Here is a 16922-nt window from a genome sequence, read left to right on the forward strand (position 1 = left end):
CATTAGTGACATCATTTTCTAATAATAAGAAAAATGTATGTATGTCCTTGGAAGTTCAATAAATAGTGAACCTTACACCTGAGAACTTTGCAGGCACCTGAGAAGGTTAATTAACTCTTTTATACTTTAAAATTTTATAGAATATTTTCTACATTACTAGAATAGTTTATTAAGTTATATCTTGGTGACTATAAAACATAAATATAACCCCGTAAAATAAAGCTGAGAGAAAATATGTGAAAATTACTCAACAGAGTGCCTGCACAATTAAGCTTTTTACGATAAGCAAATAAAGGAAGAAATGTTTTCCCAATCCAGTTCTGAGTTGATGTATCCAGTATAAGATGCACCAGAGCCCTGAATCACAATACCTAGGTTTGCCTCTGGTTTTAGTTACAGTTGTGGACCCATGTCTGGAGGAGCTTAGACTCACCAATTACTGAGCATGTTTCATCTCAAGTTTATGCTGCTTGTTGTTCTGTTTTGTACCCAGAGACTCCTCTGGTGCTTTGCCCACTCAATCTGGGCTTAAGCTAAGCCTAGAAATATGGACAAATTTACATCCTTAAGGCCAAACTTCAAATGGGAAAGAGAGCCAATGGAAAAAGTCTCCTGTCCATCACATGAGCAACTAACACAGGTGTTCTGCCTGTTTCCCAGGTGGTCCTGGCAGCATTGACCCCAGGAAACTTGCTACTGCCTTCCTTATGTATTGGCTTTTCCTCTTTCCTTATCTCACTTTCCTTGTTTCCTCACTTCAAATAAAATAACTGCCCCTAAGTCCTTGTCACTGGTTCTAGTTTTAAGGAATCCTAAGTTAAGACACTAGGTCATTGTAAATTAGGAGGTTAAAAAACAAACAAACAAAAAAAGGATTTTGTGCATCCTACACTGAAAATTTACTTTATTTCGCCTATAATAGTGGGTATAAAACATTTTATACTCTGTGTTTATAAAAAGTGGTAGCTGAATTAAAATTTGCAGAACAAATCAGTCATTAGGGATTTTCCCAATTTCTGAAAATCAATTTCTCCTATCACTTTAAGTTTATATTATTTCCAGGTAGTTAATGATTTATATAAATCAACACATCACTCATTAAATACGCTAAATGGAAGAAATTTGTAAGTGAATAAGTTTTTCAAAACAGAAATAATTCTCTTCTCAATTTGTAAGTGTTAATTTTGAGATAACAAATTTCTTAATGGGGGAAGCCACACTAATTCTGCAAATATTGTGCATAATTGAGATTTGAATTTTCCTCTTGAAATAAATTCCTTTAATTTCTTAAGGAAATATGTGAACTTTAAAAGGACAAAATGAAATTATTCTTCATGAATTAATTTCACTACTATTATGATTCTGTTATTATAGAATTTACAAAGTCTTCCTAGCATAGGCTTCATTTGGTAACATAAAATAAATAGATTTGAAGGGAAAATCTACTTAAATCAGACTTTGAATACCTGGCAATATTTGAAAACTATAAAAACCACTTTAACATTTTATCTAATTGTTAAAAATAATTTTCTAAAATTAATGATAAAGTATTTCAAAATGAAGAAGAATGGTACTATTAAAAAGTTGTGAATTTTTCAATTATTTACTCTTTAAAAAATATTCTCAGTTTGAATAACATTTCTGGAAGATTGAACATAAAAACTTTTCTATATGTAGAAATTTTTCTATATGTTTAAATTTATATTTAAAGAAAGGCTTGAGTTGTTAAGAGGCATAGCCATCTATTAATTTGGAAATTTCTTTTTACTTAGCCTTCAAAGTCTTTCATAGTGTTCTCAAAATTTTATTGAGTCATTATTATCAACAAATATAGTTATAATGTGATAATAAAGAATAAACAAAAAAATACTATTGTATGTTTATTTGGAAATAATGCATATTTTTAAATCCAAAGTGACTGTTAGTTAAAAATAAAATGATGGTAAGTGTCAGTTAGAAGCAAGCAGTTACTGACACAGGACTCGCAACTTAGGAGCTACTAATATTTGTAAGGTAACACGCATTCTTTACTCCTACTTTTAATTTACTTCAAATGTAAATCTGAGGTTTTATACTCAGTCTTTGTTAGCCTATGATGTGGTTCACAAATTCAGACTCCCTCTTGATTAACAATTTATGCACAGATAATTTAATTATTCCTTTTATTTGATCAGAATTGGTCAACCACATATGACTTTTGGTAACATGGTAAAGATTTTTCTGTATTTCTACACTGATACTAGACACATTCACCTAAATTAACTGAAAAGATGTTTTATCAAAAGTGGTCATAAAAAATAAAAACACATCTCTAATGTACATAGGAAAAAAATTAACTCCATCATCCACAAAGTCTTTTAGAACATCTGAGTTTTAAAAGAATTGATAACTTACTTACTCTTTACTCTAAAATTTCTAATAGAAAATATGTGTTCTACTTATCTCAATTTTCATCTTCCTTTCTTAAATATTCTTGAAATTTCTTCTTGAAATCATTATTCAGAGAACGTTATGTTAGTATACAAGGATAGCATGTGTCAGCTAAACTCTTTCTTCATGAGAATATGGGAGGAAAGGTGTTATATTTATTAAGTAATAAAGACCTTCAAGGTTTCAGAAGGCAAAGTTATTTCTAGAGTCAAATGAAACCAAATTAAGAGTATGGAGGTAGGAGTGGTTCACCCCTGGTACATGCAGTAAGAGTATGTATCATTAGTAGGGAATTCAAATGCAGTACTAAAACTATTAAATATGTCTACATTTTATTTATCCAATATGCCAGTGTTTTTGAATAATTTTAGTGACAAAATACATTCTTCCATCCCCCTAAACTGTTGATTGATCAATCCAGTAGTATCCTAAATGAAAGAAAGTAAGAGAAAAGAGAGAAATGAAGACAAATACATCAAAACCCACAATAAATATAAATGAAATAAACGTTATCTATTTAAATGACAGGAATCATCATATTAGATAAGACAATAACAACCACCAAACAAATCAGATTATGTGCTATTTGAAGACATGAAGAAAGAAGCAGGATAGTTTGAAAACAAAACATGGAAAAATATACAAGACCATGTATACCCCCAAAAAGCTGATTTAGAAATATTATTATTAAAGTGAATTCAATTTAATGGAAAAACATTAATAAAAATAAAAATCATTAAAAAACGACAGTGAAAAAAATCCAGTGAGAAGATTTAACAGATAACTCCAAGTAATCACATCAATACATAAGAATATATAGAGCAACAACTGAGTTAAAAGCAAAATTTAAAAATTAATGATCATAATATATATTTATATTGATAATGTTAACACGAATTTTTTCACAAGCTGATTTTTTAAAGAATGTATATTTTCTATTTGTTTTATGCATGTTACATTGCAAATGAACCATTCACAAATACTGACTGAATACAGGTTACTAGCCGCTACCACCACCACCACCACGAATCAAGATAATATCCTAAATTGATATATACAATAGGTTCTCTGACCATAATGCAGTTAAAGAGCAACTATAGTTCCACGTATTATTGGGAAAAGCACTTTTAAATAATGTGTGAGTTATAGAGTAACAACGGATATTTAAGATGTATTTGAATGAAATTATAACAATTTTTTTTAAATATATGTGGCATGCAGGTAAACTGTTACTTAGAAGAACACTTCCTATGGCTTTAGATGATTCACTAATAAACAAGAAAAACTAGAAATCAGGAAAACAATGAGGTAATTATTCAACTCATGAAGCTAGGATAATACAAATTAAAATAGTGAGGAATATTTCACCCACATTTAGTCATCTTCAATAGGGGTAGTCTTCCAGGACTTTGGAAATGATGGGGTTGTTGTTATTGTTTACTGTAATATGCTATTGGCATTTAGTGCCAATGAACCAGGAATTCAAATGTCCTGTAATGCAGTGGACAGATCCATGTAACAAAGGATTGTCTAATCCAAACTGCCAGGAGATTTTCTGTTAAGAAATATATGGTCATCAAAAAATTATTTTAAAAGTCTGAAATTTCTGAATTTGATGAAGTTGTGCAATGGGAGTTCCCATACCCTGCTGGCAGGAATATAAATTAGTACAACAACTTGAAGTGGAATTTGGCAATATTTGATAAAAGTTGAAAATGTACACACCTTTTACTCATCCTATGGATTAGACCATCCACTTAACGGGTATACATACATTCTGGTAAAACTCTTGCACATGTGTTCAGGAAAATAGACAAAAATGTTCATGGCGGCATTGTTTGGAATAGGAAAAATTTAGGAATCTTAAATGAATAGAAGATTGGATCAATGAATTGTGGCACACTCACATAATGGAATATAGTATGCCCACGTAAATTAATGAAATTATTCTATATGCAGAGCCATCCTAAAATGTTCAGATGGGAGAAAAGAAATGGAGAAAAGAAATTTGCAGATGTTCACGAAAAAAAGAACTTAAAAAAATCAACACATATATAATCTGATACCATATTATTTATAGATATATATGTATAATAAAATTATGAACTGGAAGTATAAACATCAAGTTTATTATTGTGGTTCACTCTGGGAAGGAGCCAGGAAGGATGTGAGACTAGAAAGGAGGATGCACAGCACTTCAAATTCATGTATTGTTTTACTTTCCTTGAAGGATGCAAACATGACAAAACCTGTGTTAATTTTTTGTGGTGTTTATATTGCTATATGTTAATCTCTGTAACTTTATCTATTTTTTTAAACAAAATTTTTCATTAACAACCTCAAGCTCATTGAAGTGTCTTGTTTAAATTTACATGGAAAATAAATCAAATATTAGGGTCTACATTAGAATAAGATCTTTAGATTACAGATTCTCTGCTCTGTGTCCTATACTATGCTGTCTCTTTCATATTTCCCGTTAATTCCTAAATAGTCTCCCTTGTACTGAACATTACTAGTTCACATATTTGAAAACTTTCTTAGCTTAACATTTTCACCTGTAGCTTAAAATAACCAGATCTTTTACTCTTAAATGCCAAGGTTTTTTTTCCCCCTAAACTTTATTTTTCTTCTCGCTTTTACCATCTCAAAGTTCTAAATTCTGTAAAATACTACTATAAATCATATTTATTATCTACTTTCCTTTACCCTAACATGTGACCCAGATATAGAAATACACTTTATGTGCAAGGAGTTTACCAGGGCTTTTAGGAGGGTATATAGAGATACAGGTCTTGTTTCTTAGTAACTTATGGTTTAATAGGATGAAAGTTTGGAGGAGAGGTAATATGAACACATTTAACTTCACTACAGAGTATTAAGATAGTATTAAAAGCTCATAAATAAAATGATTTAGGCGGTACACGAGTAAGTGGGATATTGAAAAGACAGAGAATTGAGTCAGGGGACATTATTCTAGATATCTTAGAAAAAATAGTATTTTTTTATAGTAGGAAAAGATAAGACATGCCATTTCAATGTTTCGTCCAAAATATTGTTGGGAAAGGAATCATTTAAACACATTGTGAAGGGTCCTGGCTATCATGGAAACAAGCATTTAGTTTGGTAGGTAGAGGGACAGATGAAAAGCTTTTAGCATGAATTTGGAGTGGGGAGTGAAGAGGACATATTCAAACCTGCAGTGTGGGAAATTTAATTCAAAAGTTATATGTAAAAGATCATCATGGTCTTCTCCTGGAATTCACTGTGAATTCTCTGATGGTAGAAACCATAGCAACTTACACACTGTATGTATTTGTTGGCTTATTTATGATATAGATACTCAATGGATGTTGAATAAAGGGACAAAAGGAAACCATTTATTCACCAAACATTTATTGAGCACCTATATTGGCCAGACAATTCACTGAGTTTTAGAAATACAGTCAAGTGAAGAAGCCCACTTATTTCACTGACTCTACTGCTTTCAGTCGTGCTTTATGCCAGATACATCACATCGACCTAAACTCAGTGCCGCATGGAGGCCCCTTCTGAAGCCAGTCTGTTTCTGTGCCTGTTTTATTACCTGTTGTCTTATTATCTACCCATTGCTAGGTTGTTCTACTTTAATCTATAACTAAGAGCCTTGAGAGCATCCTCTGTTCAGGCCCAGCTCACCACCAAATGAGCCTTATCAATACTTCCCTAGGGAAGTAGATCCCCTTGGTCAGCTCCATCACTTGTGCCATGGGAATTCACTTATGCTTATCAAGTAACATTGTACTTAAAACATCATTTGTAAGATTATCAAGTGTTTAAGATTTAGAAAATTGCCTAAGGAAACTTGATTTTTTTTTAAATGAAGAAGGTTCTCCTTATACAAAAATAGTGAGAACGTTGTACTTACCAAGCCCATCTAGCACCACTGAACAGAAAATCCCTTTGTCTGACATCTGTTCACTTATAGTAATTCTGATGTTGATGTCTTTAAAATTGTGAACTTCTAATTGATTTTTCAGTATAATGACTTCTTTATAGAAAAGGAGAGGAACACATCCAAAGCATAGCTTTTCTTTGAACTTCAGAAATTTTAAACATTACATATTAAGAATGTAGAAAGGTGATTTTGTTTTTGTTTTTTTGATTACTTGTATGTTTTCTTCCTGATAGTAGCATCTTGATAAATTTGACAAAGGAACTGGAAACCAAGTTGTCCCTATAGGTACAAGCCCAAGAAGAGCCCTCTGACATTTTTCAAAATAAGTGCAATGTGAATCTAAAAAAAAAGAGATAAATAAAAAAGGCTAAAGCATTCCTTCCTGTCTTGGCCCTTTCCTTTGCTTGATTGGTCAGGAAAGATGATGTGATTCATCATCTTCACTTCAGCTGTTGGTATAAAACTTCCAGCAATGCTGACAGGATCAGAAGGACATCGCTTCCCCTTGGGCTCCTCCAAACCTCAGTCATGGTTAATTCAGCTATGGTGAAAGGAACAAACAGGAAATTTGAAAGCAACATTGCTTCACACAAAGTGTACTGTTTATTCCTCCATGCCCAAATTGATAAAAGTAAACCATCATCAATTCAACATGATGAAATCATGAAGAAGAATTACACATGTAATTTATAAAGTCATGCTTATTCCAAAGCAGCTGACTCTCTCAGGAAGACAGCTTTTGAGTAGAACAAAGAAAATACACTGGAATGTTGTCATCCACAAACAACTAGTATCATGTTTTCTTCTTTTCCTTTTTCTTCTCACATCTTTATTGGAGTATAATTGCTTTACAATGGTGTGTTAGTTTCTGATTCATAACAAAGGGAATCAGCTATACATATACATATATCCCCATATCTCTTCCCTCCTGCATCTCCCTCCCTCCCACCATCCCTATCCCACCCCTCTAGGAGGTCACAAAGCACCGAGCTGATCTCCCTGTGCTATGCGGCTGCTTCCCACTAGCTATCTGTTTTACGTTTGGTAGTGTATATATGTCAATGCCACTCTCTTGCTTTGTCACAGCTTACCCTTCCCCCTCCCCGTGTCCTCAAGTCCATTCTCTAGTAGGTTTGCGTCTTTATTCCCAACTTGCCCTTAGGTTCTCCATGACCATTTTGTTTTTGTTTTTGTTTTTGTTTTTGTTTTTGTTTTTTTTAGATTCCATATATATGTGTCAGCATACGGTATTTGTTTTTCTCTTTCTGACTTACTTCACTCTGTATGACAGACCCTAGGTCCATCCACTCACTACAAATAACTCAATTTCGTTTCTTTTTATGGCTGAGTAATATTACATTGTATATATGTGCCGCATCTTCTTTAACCATTCATCTGTCGATAGACACTTAGGTTGTTTCCATGTCCTGGCTATTGTAAATAGAGCTGCAATGAACATTGTAGTACATGACTATTTTTGAATTATGGTTTTCTCAGGGTATATGCCCAGTAGTGGGATTGCTGGGTTGTATGGTAGTATTGTTTATAGTTTTTTTAAGGAACCTCTATACTTTTCTCCATAGTGACTGTATCAATTTACATTCCCACCAACAGTGCAACAGGGTTCCCTTTTCTCCACACCTTCTCCAGCATTTATTGTTTGTAGAGTTTTTGATGATGACCATTCTGAGTGATGTGAGGTGATACCTCATTGTAGTTTTGATTTGCATTTCTCTAATGATTAATGATGTTGAGCATTCTTTCATGTGTTTGTTGTCAATCTCTATATCTTCTTTGCAGAAATGTCTATTTAGGTCTTCTGCCCATTTTTGGATTGGGTTGTTTGTTTTTTTGATATTGAGCTGCATGAGCTGCTTGTATAGTTTTGGAGATTAATCCTTTTTCAGTTGCTTCATTTGCAAATATTTTCTCCCATTCTGAGGGCTGTCTTTTTGTCTTGTTTATGGTTTCCTTTGCTGTGCAAAAACTTTTAAGTTTCATAAGGTCCCATTTGTTTATCTTTGTTTTTATTTCCATTTCTCTAGGAGGTGGGTCAAAAAGGATCTTGCTATGATTTATGTCATAGAGTGTTCTGCCTATGTTTTCCTCTAAGAGTTTTATAGTGTCCGGTCTTACATTTAGGTCTTTAATCCATTTTGAGTTTATTTTTGTGTATGGTGTTAGGGAATGTTCTAATTGCATTCTTTTACATGTAGCTGTCCAGTTTTCCCAGCACCACTATTGAAGAGGTTGTCTTTTCTCCACTGTATATTCTTGCCTCCTTTATCAAAGATAAGGTGCCCACATATGCGTAGGTTTACCTCTGGGCTTTCTACCCTGTTCCATTGATCTATATTTGTGTTTTTGTGCCAGTACCATACTGTCTTGATTACTGTAGCTTTGTAGTATAGTCTGAAGTCAGGGATACTGATTCCTAAACCTCCGTTTTTCTTTCTCAAGATTGTTTGGGCTATTTGGGTTCTTCTGTGTTTCCCTACAAATTGTGAAATTTTTTATTCTAGTTTTGTGAAATAGGCCATTGGTAGTTTGATAGGTATTGCATTGAATCTGTAGATTGCTTTGGGTAATATAGTCATTTCCCAATGTTGATTCTTCCAGTCCAAGAACATGGTGTATCTCTGCATCTATTTGTATCATCTTTAATTTCTTTCATCAGTGTCTTATAATTTTCTGCATACAGGTCTTTAGTCTCCTTAGGTAGGTTTATCCCTAGGTATTTTATTCTTTTCATTGCAATGGTAAATGGGAGTGTTTTCTTAATTTCACTTTCAGAATTTTAATCCTTAGTGTATAGGAATGCAAGAGATTTCAGTGCATTGATTTTGTATCCTGCTACTTTACCAGGTTCATTGATTAGCTCTAGTAGTTTTCTGGTAGCATCTTTAGGATCCTCTATGTATAGTATGTCTTCTGCAAACAGTGACAGCTTTACTTCTTCTTTTCCTATTTGGATTCTTTTATTTCTTTTTCTTCTGTGATTGCTGGAGCTAAAACTTCCAAAACTATGTTGAATAATAGTGGTGAGAGTGGGCAACCTTGTCTTATTCGTGATCTTTGTGGAAATGGTTTCAGTTTTTCACCATTGAGGATGATGTTGGCTGTGGGTTTGTCATATATGGGCTTTATTATGTTGAGGAAAGTTCCCTCTGTGCCTACTTTCTGCAGGGTTTTTATCATAAATCAGTGTTGAATTTTGTCAAAACCTTTCTCCACATCTATTGAGATGATCATGTGGTTTTTCTCCTTCAGTTTGTTAATATGGTGTATCACATTGATTGATTTGCACATACTGAAGAATCCTTGCATTCCTGGGATAAACCCCACTTGATCATGGTGTATGATCCTTTTAATGTGCTGTTGGATTCTGTTTGCTAGTATTTTGTTAAGGATTTTTGCATCTATGTTCATCAGTGATATTGGCCTGTGGTTTTCTTTCTTTGTGACATCTTTGTCTGGTTTTGCTATCAGGGTGATGGTGGCCTCATAGAATGAGTTTGGGAGTGTTCCTCGCTCTGCTATATTTTGGAGGAGTTTGAGAAGGATAGGTGTTATCTCTTCTCTAAATGTTTGATAGAATTCGCCTGTGAAGCCATCTGGTCCTGGGCTTTTGTTTGTTGGAAGATTTTTAATCACAGTTTCAGTTTCAGTGCTTGTGATTAGTTTGTTCATTTTTTCTACTTCTTCCTGCTTCAGTCTTGGAAGGTTGTGCATTTCTAAGAATGTGTCCATTTCTTCCAGGCTCTGAATTTTATTGGCATAGAGTTGCTTGTAGTAATCTCTCAAGATCCTTTGTATTTCTGCAGTGTCAGTTGTTACTTCTCCTTTTTCATTTCTATTGATTTGAGTCTTCTCTTTTTCTTCCTGATGACTCTGGCTAATGGGTTATCAGTTTTCTATATCTTCTCAAAGAACCAGCTTTTAGTTATACTGATCTTTGCTATTGTTTCCTACATTTCTTTTTAATTTCTTTCTGATCTGATTTTTATGATTAATTTCCTTCTGCTAACTTTGGGGTTCTTTTTCTTCTACATGTTCTAATTGCTTTAGGTGTAAGGTTAGGTTGTTTATTTGAGATGTTTTTTGTTTCTTAAGGTAGGATTTTATTGCTCTAAACTTCCCTCTTAGAACTGCATTTGATACATCACATAGGTTTTGGGTTGTTGTGTTTTAATTGTCATTTGTTTCTAGATATTTTTTGATTTCCTCTTTGATTTCTTCAATGATCTCTTGGTTATTAAGTAGCGTATTGTTTAGCCCCCATGTGTTTGTATTTTTTACAGATTTTTTCCTGTAATTGATATCTAGTCTCATACTGTTGTGGTCGGAAAAGATACTTGATATGATTTCACTTTTCTTAAATTTACCAAGGCTTGATTTATGACCCCAAGATATGATCTATCCTGGAGAATGTTCCATGAGCACTTGAGAAGAAAGTGTATTCTGTTGTTTTGGGGTGGAATGTCCTATAAATATCAAGTAAGTCCATTTGTTTAATGTATCATTTAAATCTTGTGTTTCCTTATTTATTTTCATTTAGGATGATCCATCCATTGGTGAAAGTGGGGTGTTAAAGTCCCCTAGTATGATTGTGTTACTGTCAATTTCCCCTTTTATGGCTGTTAGTATTTGCTTTATTAATTGAGGTGCTTCTATGTTGGGTGTATAGATATTTACAATTGTTATATCTTCTTCTTGGATTGGTCCCTTGATTATTATGTAGTGTCCTTCTTTGTCTTTTGTAATAGTCTGTTTGAAAGTCTATTATGTCTGATATGAGACTTGATACTGTAGCTTTCTTTTGATTTCCATTTGCATGGAATATCTTTTTCCATCCCCTCACTGTCAGTATGTATGTGTCCCTAGGTCTGAAGTGGGTGTCTTGTAGACAGCATATATATGGGTTTTGTTTTTATGTCCATTCAGCCAGTCTATATCTTCTGGTTGGAGCATTTAATCCATTTACATTTAAGGTAATTATCAATATGTGTGATCCTATTACCTTTTTCTTAATTGTTTTGGGTTTGTTATTGTAGGTCTTTTCCTTCTCTTGTGTTTCCTGCCTAGAGACATTCCTTTAGCATTTGTTGTAAAGCTGGTTTGGTGGTGCTGAATTCTCTTAGCTTTTGCTTGTCTATAAAGGTTTTAATTTCTCCATTTAATCTGAATGAGATCCTTGCTGGGTACAGTAATATTTGTTGTAGGTTTTTCCCTTTCATCACTTTAAATATGTCCTGCCACTCCCTTCTGGCTTGCAGAGTTTCTGCTGAAAGATCAGCTGTTAACATTATGTTGATTCCTTTGTATGTTATTTGTTGCTTTTCCCTTGCTGCTTTTAATATTTTTTCTTTGTATTTAATTTTTGGTGGTTTGATTAATATGTGTCTTGATGTGTTTCTCCTTGGATTTACCCTGTATGGGACTCTCTGTGCTTCCTGGACTTGAGTAACTCTTTCCTTTCCCATATTAGGGAAGTTTTCAACTATAATCTCTTCCAATATTTTCTCAGTCCCTTTCTTTTTCTCTTCTTCTTCTGGAACCCCTAGAATTCGAATGTTGGTGCGTTTAATGTTGCCCGAGATGTCCCTGAGACTGTCCTCAGTTCTTTTCATTCTTTTCCCTTTATTCTGCTCTGCAGTAGTTATTTCCACTATTTTATCTTCCAGGTCACTTAATCTGTTTTTCTGCCTCAGTTTTTCTGCTATTGATCCCTTCTAGAGAATTTGTAATTTAATTTATTGTGTTGTTCATCATTGTTTGTTTGCTGTTTAGTTCTTCTAGGTCCTTGTCAAACTTTTCTTTTATTTTCTCCATTGTATTTCCAAGATTTTGGATCATCTTTACTATCATTATTGTGAATTCTTCTTTAGCTAGGCTGCCTATTTCCTCTTCATTTGTTAGATCTGGTGGGTTTTTACCATGGTCCTTCATCTGCTGTGTGTTTCACTGTCTTCTCATTTTGTTTAACCTACTGCACTTGGGGTCCCCTTTTCACAGGCTGCATGTTTGTAGTTGCCGTTGTTTTTGGTGTCTGCCCCCAGTGGCTAAGGTTGGTTCAGTGGGTTGTGTAGGCTTCCTGGTGGAGGGAACTAGTGCCTGTGTTCTGGTTTATGAGGCTAGATTCTGTCTTTCTGGTTGGCAGGTCCATGTCTGGTGGTGTGGTTTGGGGTGTCTGTGGCCTTATTATGATGTTATGCAGCCACTCTGCTAATGGGTTGGGTTGTGTTCCTGTCTTGCTAGTTGTTTGGTTTAGGGTGTCCAGCACTGTAGCTTGCTGGTCGTTGAGTGGAGCTGGGTCTTGGCATTGACATGGAGATCTCTGGGAGATGTTCGCCATTTGATATTACGTCGAGCTGGGAGGTCTTTGGTGGACCAGTATCCTGAACTTGGCTCTCCCACCTCAGAGGCACAGCCCTGATGCCTGGCTAGAGCACCAAGACCCTGTCATCCACACGGCTCAGAATAAAAGTGAGAAAGAAAGAAAGAAAGAAAGAAAGAAAAAGATAAAATAAAAAAGTTATATTTGCTTAATAAAGCAAAACTATACAGAAAGAATCAGACACAGAAGCATACACATACACACTCACAAAAAAATAAAAAGGGAAAAAAATACATATTATTGCTCCTAAAGTCCACCTCCTCAATGTGGGATGATTCATTGTCTATTCAGGTATTCCAAAGACGCAGGGTACATCAAGTTGATTGTGGACATTTAATCCACTGCTCCTGAGGCTACTGGGAAAGATTTCCCTTTCTCTTCTTTGTTCGCACAGCTCCTGGGGTTCAGCTTTGGATTGGCCCCGTCTCTGCGTGTAGGTCGTCTTAGGGCATCTGGTCTTCGCTCAGATAGGACGGGGTTAAAGGGGCAGCTGATGTGGGGGCTCTGGGTCATTCAGGATGGGGGGAGGGAGGGGTACGGAGTGTGGGGCAAGCCTGTGGCGGCAGAGGCCGGTGTGACGTTGCACCAGCCTGAATCGTGCCATGCGTTCTCCCGGGGAAGTTGTCCCTGGATCTCGGGAACCTGGAGGTGGCGGGCTGCACAGGCTCCTGGGAGGGGAGGTGTGGAGAGTGACCTGTGCTCATACACAGGCTTCTTGGTGGCTGCAGCAGCAGCCTTAGTGTCTCATGCCCGTCTCTGGGGTCCGCGCTGATAGCCGTGGCTCACGCCTTTCTCTGGAGCTCCTTTAAGGGGCGCTCTTAATCCCCTCTCCTCGTGAACCAGGAAATAAAGAGGCAAAAAAAGTCTCTTGGGCTTCCCTGGTGGCGCAGTGGTTGAGAGTCCGCCTGCCAATGCAGGGAATACGGGTTCGCGCCCCGGTCCGGGAGGATCCCACATGCTGCGGAGCGGCTGGGCCCGTGAGCCATGGCTGCTGAGCCTGTGCGTCCGGAGCCTGTGCTCCGCAATGGGAGAGGCCACAACAGTGAGAGGCCCGCGTACCAAAAAAAAAAAAAAAAAAAGTCTCTTGCCTCTTAGGCAGGTCCAGACCTTTCCCCAGACTCCCTCCCGTCTAAGTGTGGCACACCAGCCCCCTTCAGGCTGTGTTCACGCAGCCAACTCCAGTCCTCTCCCTGGGATCTGACCGAAGCCCGAGCCTCAGCTCCCAGCCCCGCCCACCCTGGCAGGTGAGGAGGCAAGCCTCTCGGGCTGGTGAGCGCTGGTCGGCACCGATCCTCTGTGCGGGAATCTCTCCGCTTTTCCCTCCGCATCCCTGTGGCTGTGCTCTCCTCTGTGGCTCTGAAGCTTCCCCCCCTCCGCCACCCACAGTCTCTGCCCGCGAAGGGGCTTCTAGTGTGTGGAAACCTTTCCTCCTTCCCAGCTCCCTCCCACTGGTGCAGGTCCCGTCCCTATTCTTTTGTCTCTGTTTTTTCTTTTTTCTTTTGCCCTCCCCAGGTACGTGGGGAGTTTCTTGCCTTTTGGGATGTCTGAGGTCTTCTGCCAGCCTTCAGTAGGTGTTCTGTAGGGGTTGTTCTACATGTAGATGTATTTCTGATGCATTTGTGGGGAGGAAGCTGATCTTCACGCCTTGCTCTTCCGCCATCTTGAAGCTCCTCCCCTCAGCTTTTGTTTTTCTTTTTAAAGGAGGATTGATAGTGTCATGTATACAGTGCTATTATTATGATGTAAAATATTGAATCTCCAATTTTTCTTTGAGTTAATTGTCCCATGAGCTTGAATTTTTGGCTTTGATCAGTTTGAAAACTCCTGCTGTCATCTTGGGCAACATCAGCATTTTCCTGGAGATTCTTTTTTTTTTTTTTTTTTTTTTGCTGTACGCGGGCCTCTCACTGCTGTGGCCTCTCCCGTTGCGGAGCACAGGCTCCGGACACACAGGCTCCGCGGCCATGGCTCACGGGCCCAGCCACTCCGCGGCATGTGGGATCTTCCGGGATAGGGGCACGAACCCGTGTCCCCTGCATCGGCAGGCGGACTCTCAACCACTGCGCCACCAGGGAAGCCCTCCTGGAGATTCTTGCATCAAGTTTTTAAGGAAATTTGAATTCCAAGCTCTAACTGTCCAAAACAGACAGAACATAAAATAACCTACAGGTAAAAGAAGTAGCATATAGAACAGTATGTAACTTTTCTGAGTGATACAAAAGAAGGCTCAAATAATGAAAAGGGTACCATGATTCCTGATTCAGAAGGCAGAATATTATAAAAAATTTGTTTTTCTAAAGTGAATTTGTATAGTGAGATCAATTTCTTTATAATTTGACAAAACAGTTCGTAAGTTATTGAACAAGGAAAAATTAAGAAAATTTGGAGAAAAAAATTTAAAGTAGAATAATAACAATCCAGGACAATTTCTACTAGATATTAAAATGTTACAATTAAGTTTAGTCCCAAGACTGAGCAGAATAAGTAGTATGAAATGAGAGAAAGATATAAAAAAATTATATAACATTTTAAAAACAATAAAATAGTAATTAATTGATCTATGGATTTTTAAAATAAAAATCATTAGAATAATTGGTTAACTCTATTGTAAACAAATACATTTAGATCACATATCAAACCATACCAAATTAAATTTCAGCTGGATGGAAGTGGTTAAAGAATGATATGAACTCTAAAAACTTAGAAAAAATATATATGTCCTTTCTTTCAGAGGGAAGATTATTTTTATTTTGAAATCAGTGGTAAAAGACACAAAATAAATACAGCTATGTTAAATTACATGATCACTGGAGAAACTTTATTATGGCAAATAAGATTAAAGGCAAATTATTAATTAGCAAACATTATTAATAATGGCTAAAAGAAAGTATTAAAGATATGTATTTAATATTATAAATATTATTGCATTATATAATACATATTATATTACCATAAGGAAATTATTGTAATATATCAATAACATATAAATGAAAAAGGAAATTAAACAATGTAAAAATCATGAAATACAAAAGAAAATTCAGAAAATTCTGTTTATACTAGAAATTAAACACATGAAAAATTTAAATAACAGTCTTTTTTTTAAGTAAAGCATCCATTTATAAAGGATTATACAAAATATTTAAGATGATGTGGTAAATGAGATGTTTTCTTACATTGCTGCTGGGATATAAGTTGTGACAAACTTTTAGAAAAAAAGATTATATTTATCAAGAATTATAAAAGTAATAATCCCTAAGTAGTACAGTCTATGAATCTTTTCTAAGAGAACAACCTAAATTATAAAAGACATTTATGTATTAAAATGTTTATAACAGGGCTTCCCTGGTGGCGCAGTGGTCAAGAGTCTGCCTGCTGATGCAGGGGACACGGGTTCATGTCCCGGTCCGGGAGGATCCCACATGCCGCGGAGCAGATGGGCCTGTGAGCCATGGCCACTAGGCCTGCGCGTCTGGAGCCTGTGCTCCACATCGGAAGAGGCCACATCAGTGAGAGGCCCGCGTACCGCAAAAAAAAAAAATTTATAACAAATTACCTACAATAGCTTAATTTGAGAATATCAGGAAACGCTTAAGTAAGATATTTTGCAGGTAAAACTAGATTTATATAGATTTAATAATAAATGTCCATATTATATTTTATTTTATATTAAAGGAAAACATTCAGATATCACATGCAGCATGTGTCAGCTATGTATAGATCAAATACACACACAAAAAGGAAATAAACTAACATTTAATAACTTATTTTCTTATATCTTCTCACAGGTCTTCTCTAAATTTTTAATAATGATCCTCTACAATAGGAAAATGTAATAACCAAAATGAATAGAAGAGGAATGCAAATGGCTTATTTTATTGAAGTAAAAATGCCCTAAATATATGTTTTTTATAGATAAGAATATTGAACAAATTCATATTTTCAATTTCTCATTAGTTAAAGAGTTTTATTGATTATTAGTAAAAATGAATTTTTACATTGAATAAATTCATGTCTTCAATTCTTCACTAATTAATATTTTATTGGTTATAATTTAAAATAATAAGGGTTTTTTGCATCCTGACAGCACAATTCTAAATGTCACTTATATGACTATACAGATGAGAATAGAAATATTTTTCAGCATTTTAGACACAGGAATTC

This window comes from Mesoplodon densirostris, chromosome 1 (assembly GCF_025265405.1).
Source record: "Mesoplodon densirostris isolate mMesDen1 chromosome 1, mMesDen1 primary haplotype, whole genome shotgun sequence".
Lineage (NCBI taxonomy): Eukaryota > Metazoa > Chordata > Mammalia > Artiodactyla > Ziphiidae > Mesoplodon > Mesoplodon densirostris.